Source organism: Magnolia sinica, chromosome 18 (genome assembly GCF_029962835.1).
Source record: "Magnolia sinica isolate HGM2019 chromosome 18, MsV1, whole genome shotgun sequence".
NCBI classification, from domain to species: domain Eukaryota; kingdom Viridiplantae; phylum Streptophyta; class Magnoliopsida; order Magnoliales; family Magnoliaceae; genus Magnolia; species Magnolia sinica.
Genome location: NC_080590.1, coordinates 29,917,244 through 29,928,536, shown reverse-complemented (window position 1 = coordinate 29,928,536; position 11,293 = coordinate 29,917,244). Strand labels below are relative to the sequence as shown.

Here is an 11,293-nt window from a genome sequence, read left to right as displayed (position 1 = left end):
TCAATCACCACTGTTTCCTTTTCCTGTGGTGCGGTCCACCTGGGATTTGGATCTGGTTCAGTTTTGGTTACATGCCCCAAAATGATATGTCAAAACGCATGGACCGCACTACGAATATTTTTGGCACTGTGCACCATCTACTCAAAATCAAAGCAGCAGGCTCATCAAGCCAGCCAAACATGTCCATAAATTTTGGACCTTTGGACTTCTTTTCTAACTATTATTACCCCACTAATAATATTTTTAACTAAAATCTTAAATATAAAATCAGCTAACCTGAAAATTGTTTTGGCCGATACAACATCTACAATGAGGCCCATCGTATCAACGGCCTAGATCGATTTTATATTATGGGTCCTGAAATCTTAGGCCGCACTTCTACAAAATGAATGCATTACCACATGGTGCATGAGGGCTCGCAGCCAGAGAAATATGCATGGTGTACACGAGTCTTGGATTTGTACAAGTGGGGCCATGATTCTAATCTAGACCATTGGAATGGTGGGGTAGGCTTTGGAGGATAACTCTTCGAATATCTCCAATCAAACTGTCCTAACCTTTCGATTTTGTGGCCTCCAAAAAAAGACGATTACAAAACATAACGTGTGATGGCCCACATTCAGCTGATAAAATGCCCAACGTTGGCATCTAGGATCTTATGATCTGGATAACTTTGGGGCAGGGACAAACATCTCAACAGTCTGGATTGCCGTATCGTCAGCACACTTGTAGGAACTAAAAACCTGACTATGGTCGGCGTCAGGCAAACTGAGTTGATTAAAAATCAATCGTAGGCGACTGGACTGGAAGGATTACTTGCAGACATAAGCTATGTGGGGCCGACCGTGATGTATGTGTTATATCCACTCCTTTCATCAGTTTTTCCATCTCATTTTAGGGGAGAAGTGAAAACATGAGACAGATCCAAATCTAAAGTGGACCACATCACAAGAAAGAGTGAGGATTGAACGTCAACCATTAAAAACCTATGCATAGGTGGGCTTACCGTGTATGATTGATCCTAACCGGACATCAAGTTCTGCCACCAATGTGTGGACTCGCCCGATTTTCACAATGTCGCCCATCCTTTTGTTCGGCCCAGTCATTCCATTGACATGTTAGCATGATTGTTTTTTGTTTTTTTTTTGAAATTCTTGGGGCCGAATTCCAGGAAATAGGTGTGACAATGGGCTGGGCCTGGAAAGCCCGCCAAGCTTGGATTGGGCTTGACCCTGGCATGTACAGGCTGACAAATTTTCAGGCCGACTTAGGTCATTTTAGCACGCCCGAGCTTGCCTTGACTTCATGGCTACATGTTGGGGTCCATGCCGTTTCAGTTTTTTTTTTTTTTTGTTAGGTTGTTAGTACACCCACTGTCAGTTCACACTTCACTGTTAGCCAACCCCACTAGGGAATCGATACCAGGACCTCAGTGTTGAAACGAGGTATCTTTCGCTCAGTGTACCACTTGAGCTATGGATCTGGGTGTCCATGCCGTTTCAGTTAGTCAACACATGCACCTTGTATATTCACCTTGGTTTTCTTTTTTCTAAATGCAATTTAATTAGGCATCTGCGGCCCACCTGATCAAGGAAGGGATTAGGAGCATTCACGGTGGGAAAAAAAAGCAAGGATTTAATCAGTTACCGGGCCAGGTGTGGTCCTGGCCCAACCAAAACCCCAGCCTCACAGGCTTGGGGCTACTGTGCTAGGACCATGCTAGGCTCAGGCCTTGAGCCTTACTGTGATAAGTCAAGCAGGCCGGGCCAAGCCAACCCAAGGAGTCTATTTCGATGGCCATGCTCGAAAGATTTGAGTACTCTCAACCAATGTTTCAAATATCAACGATATCAGCCGATATATACCAAGATATATCTTGTATCACAACTGTGTAATACAAACACACGGATAGTGTCGATATATCTCACATGTTCGATCTGGTGTGCATTTTCAATTTCCGATTCATTTTCTTTTGATTACAAATCCATTGATTATTCATGTTTTAAATTAAAAGATTTGTGGAGTTAACTTTTATTTCAATATCCATTGGTTCTTCATGTTCTACATATATTTTTTTTTTCACTCAACCAACTGCCAATTGAGACTAATTTTGAAGTATTTAGGAGCATTTCATAACATATAATCTAATTTTGAAATTTGAGTATAGGTAGTTCGAATTGGGAAAAACTGAAAAAATAAATAAATAAATTTCCTCAATTTCTCCTAAATTGCTTGCAATGTTGCATTCCAAACATGAAATTAAGTATGTATGAGGGTTGATCGACTGATTTGTTAAGTCTTTGTCAATTTTCAAAAAATAAAAATTATTTTCAATAAAAAAAATTTATGAAAATATTATTATTTTTTTCAAAATTTCACTTGAGCCAGTTGTCAATTGAAACTAATTTCAAAGTATTTATAAGTCTTTGATGAAATGATAATCACATACATACACTCTAAATGTCATGCATCCAATTTGAATATAGTTGCATAACTTAAGCCCCTATATAAACGTAACCTATTATGTGCATTTCCTTTTTAAGATGTTATAATTTAAAACTATGTATTAAAGTTTTTTTAAATAATTCTGAAAGTTTCATTAAAAAATCCAATCATTTTCTCAATGTTTCCCTATATTTCTCTAAAAGTGCGATAAATTTTCTGATACAAACAATGTATCTCTAGCGATATATATATTTGTGTCTTTTTTAGTGTGATACATGTCACGATATGGATATTTCGAACACTGCTCTCAACAACTCATCCAACAGTTTGTATGTTATGCACCCATTCCATGCAACGCATTGTAGGTGAACTGTCGCCAATGTTAGAGGTCATAATCACGGGATGGAACCCAAATAGCTTAATGCTTAGATTCTCTGCACAGTCCCTCTGGTGGGTGTTGAGACTCAAATATTGCATAATTTTCCTCATTTATATCTTGGTTTTATAAACATAAATCATCTTAATATTTTATTTTACTCATGTATGTGTTGCAAGGTGAATTTAAGAGCTTGGATTGAAAAATGGTGCTAAAAAGTAAGAATTTGATGCTAAAAAATCACCAAGGCAAGAGATGAATCTTAGGAGACCAAGATTGAAGAATTCACATATTAAAGATCCAAGAAAACTAAGTGAGGAATGAAGAGAAACGAAGATTTGAAGTGAAGAATCCTGAAATCGTCCTGAAAAAGTGTATTCTAAAACTATGAAGTTTATTTTGAGAAACTATGCAGTAGGAAGTCTGTTTTAAACGAACTATGCAGCAAGAAGTCTATTTTGAAAAAATACGTATATTTTAGACGGTTTCTATGGTTTTTCAACTTTATACGAAAATTGAAGTTCCCTACTTATAAATAAGGCTTCCTAGGGCATTCCTAAACATTATTCAAGGCATTCCAAAGCAAAATTTAGGGTTTTTAAAAAGTTTTTAGTTTTATTAAAGCTTTGTCTGTTGTTTTTTTAAGATATTTTTTATTTACAATTTTTTCTTTATTTCTTGTTGCTTTTTATTTCTGTAATTTAATTATGTTTTTCTAAGTTCCCTCTAGCCCAAGCTAGAAGGGAAGCACATGGGTTTAATATTTCTTTAGGTTATGATGATTGATTGTTTTAATGATGAGAAGAATGGTGTATGCATGTTATCTATTATTTAGGTTTTGTTTTTTATCCTCTTGTGAGATCCATATGTTTCCATCATATGAGATCCACATTGATAGATAGGCTTACCCTAGATCAATCAGATTTCCTAAATAGGAGATGTTCTTAACCCATTATATTTCTTTGATATTCATTATCTTATAGATATTGAATACTTAAAATCACTGGCGCTTGAGAATATATGTCAAAGGTGCAAATCCATCATTTTCTAATCTTTTATATCATTTTTTAAAATATTTGAACTATTTTATTTTCCGATTATGCTGACCATAGTGCTCAGATCCTAGTCGTGTTATCCAAGTCATCATGATTTTGGAACATTAACCTATGTGTGGAACTTTGAAGCTTGGGTGTTATTTTATTCAGTTGAATTACATCCATTCAAAAATCCCAAAATCAAATCATCAGATTAATTTCTGACATCAAGGGTATAAGCCTTTCCATATGCACCCATCAAATCCACCTCAATGATGATGTCAAACCAATTAGACAACATCAAAGGCGTCTCAATCCAAACATAATGGAAGTTGTAAAAAATAAGGTGATTAAATTATTGGATGTGGGAATCATCTACCCAATATCCGATAGTGTCTAAGTGAGTCCAACTCAAGTAGTCCTAAAGAAATCTGGAATAACTATTGTGTAGAATTCTAATAATGAACTCATACCAACACGTGTCATCACTGGTTAGCGTGTTTGCATTGACTATAAAAAATTGAACCAGGTCACAAATAATAACAATTTCTCTCTACCATTCATTGATCAAGTTTTAGAGAGGATAACAGGTCACTTCTTTTATAGTTTTTGAAATGGATATTCTGTATATAACCAAATAGAGATAGCCCTGGAAGACCAAGAGAAAATCACGTTCACTTGTCCATTTGGCACATTTGCTTTCAAACGGATGCCATTTGGATTGTGTAACGCCCCGGCAACTTTCCAACGGTGTATGTTAAGTATTTGTTCAAATATGGTTAGGAAGTTTATTGAGGTTTTCATGGACGACTTCTCTATATTTGGGAGTAGTTTCGAGGAATGCCTCAACAATTTATCTCTTGTCTTGTCTAGGTGTGAAGAGAAACACCTTGTCTTAAATTGGGAGAAATGTCATTACATAGTTCAAAAGAGAATTGTTTTGGGCCATGTTATCTCCAAAAATGGAATCGAGGTAGATCGCTTAAAACTTGACATTATAGCTAATCTACCTATCCCCCGAACTGTTAAAGATATTAGATCACTTATAGGACATGCTGGTTTTTATAGAAGATTCATCAAAGACTTTAGTGTCATTACTAGACCCTTGACAAACCTTCTTCAAAAGGATGTTCTATTTAAGTGGACAGATGAGTGTGCAAATGCTTTTAATAAAATTAAATTATTCCTTACCACTGCACTTATCATGCGTCCACCAGATTGGACATTTCCTTTTGAACTAATGTGCGATGCAAGTGATTATGCCATAGGGGTTGTTTTGGGCCAAAAGAAAGATAAACGGCCCTACGTTATTCATTATACGAGTAGAACTCTAAGCCCAAGTGAACTACTCAACAACTGAAAAAGAGTTACTTGCAGTAGTTTTTGCTTTGGATAAGTTTAGGTCCTACTTGCTGGGATCCAAAGTGGTCATTTTCACGGACCACTCAGCTTTGAAATATTTGCTATCTAAGAAGGATGCAAAGCCGAGACTTTTGAGATGGATCCTCATGCTCCAAGAATTTGACTTAGAGATAAAAGATAAGAAAGAAGTAGAAAACGTAGTGGCCGATCACCTTTCTATATTGGTGTTAAATGATTCCACTGAGGAGATGCATATCTAGGACACTTTCCCTGATGAACAATTATTTGCGATCTCCAAATTGCCTTAGTATGCCGATATAGTGAACTATCTTGTAACGAAAAAAATGCCACATCATTGGAAGTCACAAGATAGGAAGCATTTTGAAACCGAGGTTAGGAACTTCTTCTGGGATAACCCGTATTTATATAAATATGGTGCTGATCAGATTTTTAGACGTTGTGTTCCAGAGGATGAAGTTCAGAGTGTTATTTCCTTTCGTCACATGGAAGCATGTGGTGGCCATTTTTCTGCTAAGAAACCCACTGCAAAAATCCTGTAGTGTGGTTTTTACTGGCCCACCATGTTTAAAGACACATGCTTTTTATGTTGCTTGTGATAGATGTTAAAGGTTGGGAAGAGTGTCCCGGCGTAACATGATGCTTTTATCTCCAATTTTACCATTGGAGATTTTTTATTATTGGGGTATTGATTTTATGGGCCCATTTCTATATTCTTTTGGATTTCTTTATATATTGGTTGGTATAGACTATGTTTCAAAGTGGATTGAGGCAATTCCAAGTAAGACCAATGACAACAAAGTGGTTATACGATTCCTCAAGGAAAGTATTTTTTCTAGATTTGGAACTCCAAAGGCCATCATTAGTGATAACGGGTCTCACTTTTGCAATAGGACATTTGAGGCTTTGATAAATAAATATGGCATCAAGCATAAAGTGAGTACCTCATACCACCCACAAACGAGTGGGCAAGCTGAGATTTCTAATCGGGAAATCAAACACATTTTAGAGAAAACTATAAGGCCAGATAGGAAGGATTGGTCCCTCAGACTATCCGACACTTTATGGGCTTATAGGACTGCTTATAAGACCCCGATTGGAATGTCTCTATATAGATTGGTGTATGGGAAGGCTTGTCACTTGCTAGTGGAATTGGAACATATATCCTACTGGGCACTAAAAAAATTAAACTTTGATATGGATCAAGCAAGTGGACAAAGGAAATTAGAGTTGAATGAATTAGAGGAGCTGAGGAGAGACTCCTATGAAAATTATAAAATCTACAAAGAGAAGATCAAAGCTTTTCATGATAAAAATATCCTGAGGAAGAATTTTAAACCTCAGCAAAAGGTCCTATTGTACAATTCTAGTCTCCAGTTCTTTTCGGAAAAGTTAAGATCAAGATGGACAGGACCCTTCATTGTGAAGAGTGTTTATACTCATGGGGCTATTGAAATTGAGAATCCACGTAATGGCAATGTTTACAAGGTTAATGGTTAGAGATTGAAGCCTTGTATAGAAAACTTTCATTTAGGAGAGAAGTCCGTCCCTCTTCATGAGCCAGAATATTCAGATTGATGCTCCTAGTCTGACGGAGCATTTGTGTAGGATTTGTATCATATTCAATTTTTTTAGTGTCACATAGCTGGTGAGTTTTTCATGGCAGGTACTATCCACCCTTTCTTTTATTTTTATTGTTCTCTGCATTACATTATCATTACATTGAGGACAATGTAGATTTTAGGTTGGGGGTGTGGATAATTATCCATGTGAAGGTTTTTTTTTTTTTAGGTTTCAGTTTATTTTATTATTATTTTTATTATTTTTAGGTTTCAGTTAGGTTTAAGTTTTTTTTCTTTGTTTTTTTAGGTTTATGGAAAAAAAAATTCAACATTTTCAAAATAATATTTTTATATACAAGAATGTGAACATGATATTTTGTGAATTCCAAAGGCAAAGTTAATACTTAGTCTAGGTTGATAGTAGTCAGAATTCTGAAAACTGAAAATTATAGACTTGAGTTCAATTATCTAATCAAGTTTAAAGTAAGTTGTAATTTGATGTACTGAATTCACAATACACCCTAGCTAACTAAGTGAGGAATATGATATGTGAACTAGAATAACAAATTTTGATTCAAACAAGGATGAATGAACTAGTACCATTGATATATGCTTAAAAGAGAGAATATTGAAGAAAAAATGATAGAAAAAGAAAATTTTATTATAAAGTATGAATACAATCAGCATAATAATCGTGTCAGTAATCCGGAGTAAGGATACTTAAGTATCCATTACTGTTACCATTACAAGTATGATACCTTATGTTATGAAGCAAACCCGATGGGAATCTTCATCTAAGGGTGGTCTATAATAATGAGGATATGATGATAACAAAAGAAATGACATAAAGAAAATGAGATAACTAAAGATTTCATATTCTTGGAATGATTGAAAAGAGTTAGGATAGAGAACATGCATATTTCTCAAAATTAGACTAGTGTCACGGAGCACATAAGGATATTGGATTATGACTATTCTAAATTTTAATTAGGTCTCTAAACTCAAGAATTTAATGAATTAGGAAATTGAGATTCTAACTAACTTCAAACTTAGGGTAAGTATTATTTTGCTTTGGAATTCATATGATGAATGAAGGCATAATTGTATAAATTTCTAAGTGTTGAACTATTTTTCATTTTTTCAATGTTTGTGGGTAACATTTCTGGAAACCCTCACGAGACTATAACTCGTCTACTAGGAAAAACCTAGGGGTTTAAAGGCTTGTTGCATATGCTAAATGCAATCGAGATTACCTGCGAAAGTGGTGTAGTTAGAATTTTTTCATTTTAATTTTATTTTTAAAATTAATTTTTATTCTTATTTTTATTTTTCTTCACTTATTTTGCTCGGGACTAGCAAAATGCTGGTTGAGGGGTGTGTTGAGACTCAAATATTGCATAATTTTCCTCATTTATATCTTGGTTTTATGAACATAAATCATCTTAATATTTTATTTTACTCATGTATGTGTTGCAAGGTGAATTTAAGAGCTTGGATTGAAAAATGGTGCTAAAAAGTAAGAATTTGATGCTAAAAAATCACCAAGGCAAGGGATGGATCTTAGGAGACAAAGATTGAAGAATTCACATGTTAAAGATCCAAGAAAACCAAGTGAGGAATGAAGAGAATCGAAGATTTGAAGTGAAGAATCCTGAAATCGTCCTGAAAAAGTATATTTTAAAGTTGTGAAGTTTATTTTGGAAAACTACGCAGCAGAAAGTCTGTTTTAAACGAACTATGCAGCGATAAGTAAATTTTGAAAAAATACGTATATTTTAGACGGTTTTTAGCATTTTTCAACTTTATACGAAAATTGGAGTTCCCTACTTATAAATAGGGCTTCCTAGGACATTCCTAAACATTATTCAAGACATCCCAAAGCAAAATTTAGGGTTTTTAAAGAGTTTTTAGTTTTATTAAAGCTTTGTAAGTTGTTTTTTTTAAATCTTTTCTATTTGCAATTTTTTCTTTATTTCTTGTTGCTTTTTATTTCTGCAATTTAATTATGTTAGCCCAAGCTAGAAGGGAAGCACATGGGTTTAATATTTCTTTAAGTTATGATGATTGATTGTTTTAATGATGAGAAGAATGGTGTATACATGTTATTTATTATTTAGGTTTTGTTTTTTATCCTCTTGTAAGATCCATATGTTTCTATCATATGAGATCCACATTGATGGATAGGTTTACCCTAGATCAATCAGATTTCCTAGATAGGAGATGTTCTCAACCTATTATATTTCTTTGATATTCATTATCCTATAGATATTGAATACTTAAAATCACTGGCGCTTGAGAATATATGCCAATGGTGCAAATCCATCATTTTCTAATCTTTTATATCATTTATTAAAATATTTAAACTATTTTAGTTTCCGATTAGGCTGACCATAGTGCTCAGATCCTAGTGTTATCCAAGTCATCATGATTTTGGAACATTAACCTATGTGTGAAACTTTGAAGCTTAGGTGTTATTTTATTCAGTTGAATTACATCCATTTAAAAATCTCAAAATCAAATCATCAGATTAATTTTTATTACTTAGTTTGTTATGCATTTGATTTTTTTCTTTCTCACAATTCATCTCCCTGTGGGATCGACCCTGTATTCACGAGATACTACTTACGAACCTCTTCACTTGGAGGCAAGCAATTAAGTTTTTGGCGCCGTTACCGGGGAGAGACTGAGATAGATCAGATCTGTGCAAGATAGCTAAGGTAAGTTTTCTTCTAAACCCTCCAGATTTTCTGTAGACTTTTTTTTTTTTTCTTCTCTTTTCTTTTTCTTTGAAAATAAATTCAGTTGGGTCTTTCAAGCACTAACTATGACATAAGGTTGCCCTGCTTGGGATTTTATCACCCATGTGTTATGGTTGTCTTACAGTTGCTGTTTGATCACAAAGATCATCCGCTGAATCTATTTTCCAGATTAGCATAGTTTAATTTCAGCATTAGTTTTACTTTTATTTATTTATTTATTTATTTATTTATTATTTTTTTTGTGGACTGAACCCTCATGGTTGGCCCTACCACCTGGGTTGTTGATTTATCTTGCTTTGTGGATTGAACCCTCATGGTCGGCCCTGCCACCTGGGTTGTTGATTTATTTTGCTTTGTGGACTGAACCCTCATGGTCAGCTCTGCCACCTAAGTTGTTGATTTATTTTACTTTGTGGACTGAACCCTCAGGGTTGGCCCTACTACCTAGGTTGTTGGTTAAGTTTTTATTTTTATTTTAAGTATCATACTTGCTATTAGTGGTATTTGTTGTGTGGTATGGATGGTTTATGTCCCGTTGGAGTAGGGATTAAAACAATCGACTCTCTCTGAAGGGGGACTAGTTTCAAGCCTTGATCATTCACTTAGAAGAGGCACTTAACATCACTTGGATTCCATGACAAACCCCGTTGATAATTCAAATCCAAATCTGCTAGATCCAACTATAAATCAAAATAGAGAAAATCAACATAATCCTCCTCTTGAGGATAAAAATGAAGTTCATAGGAATGTGTTAAACCAACCACGGACTTTACGTGAACATTTACACCCTAAGAGATCAACTTTTCCATCTTGCATAGTGTTCCCTGCTCACATAGGGAACATTAATTTTAAACCAGGTGTGATTCAATTAATTCCTAAATTTCATGGCTTGGATTCTAAAAGCCTCTACTTGCACCTCAAGGACTTTAAGGAAGTAATTGCAACATTATAAGTAAATAATGGCAATAGGGATGTACTTAAGCTTAGGTTATTCTCATTTTCTCTAAAGGATCGGGCCAAAGCATGGCTCAACTCTCTAAAACCTAATACCATCACTTCATGGCAAGCCTTAAGTAGAGAGTTTTTGAAAAAGTTTTTTCCCGAGTACCAAACAAATGCACTAAAACAAGAAATCATGGCATTCTCCCAAAAGGGGAATGAACTATTTTTTCAAGTTTGGGAGCGTTTTAAAGACATTCTAATTACTTGTCCACATCATGGTTATGAACCATGGCACATGATTGATGCTTTCCGAAAGGGGCTCACCATGGATACCCGTCAGTTCATAGAGATGATGTGTGGTGGAACCTTTCTTGACAAAGATCATAATGAGGCTTGGGATTTTTTAGATATGTTAGCAGAGAATACACAGACATGGGATGTCTCTGCTAAATCAGACCAAACTAGACTCATTCCTAGAGAGAAAGTGGGAAGCTTTCCGAAAGGGGCTCACCATGGATACCCGTCAGTTCATAGAGATGATGTATAGTGGAACCTTTCTTGACAAAGATCATAATAAGACTTAGCAGAGAATACGTAGACATGGGATGTCTCTGCTAAATCAGACCAAACTAGACTCATTCCTAGATAGAGCGAGAATGTATGTCCTAAGAGAGGAAGACGACCTTAATGCAAAATTCGCTGCATTAGCTAGAAAGGTCGAAGCCTTGGAAATTATGAAGGTTGATATGGTTAAAGCAAACACTTCCTTAGGTAATTTTTGTAGCATTTGTGGTA

The 11,293-nt window shown here is 35.1% G+C and overlaps 1 non-coding gene across 1 annotated transcript; it reads right to left on the bottom strand.

The window, feature by feature from the left end:
• Window positions 1-10,673: 10,673 nt before the first annotated feature.
• On the bottom strand, window positions 10,674-10,780 carry LOC131234164 (small nucleolar RNA R71). The gene has a single exon (XR_009165572.1). It is a non-coding gene; the product is annotated as a small nucleolar RNA R71 (small nucleolar RNA).
• Between the last annotated feature and the right edge of the window lie 513 nt (window positions 10,781-11,293).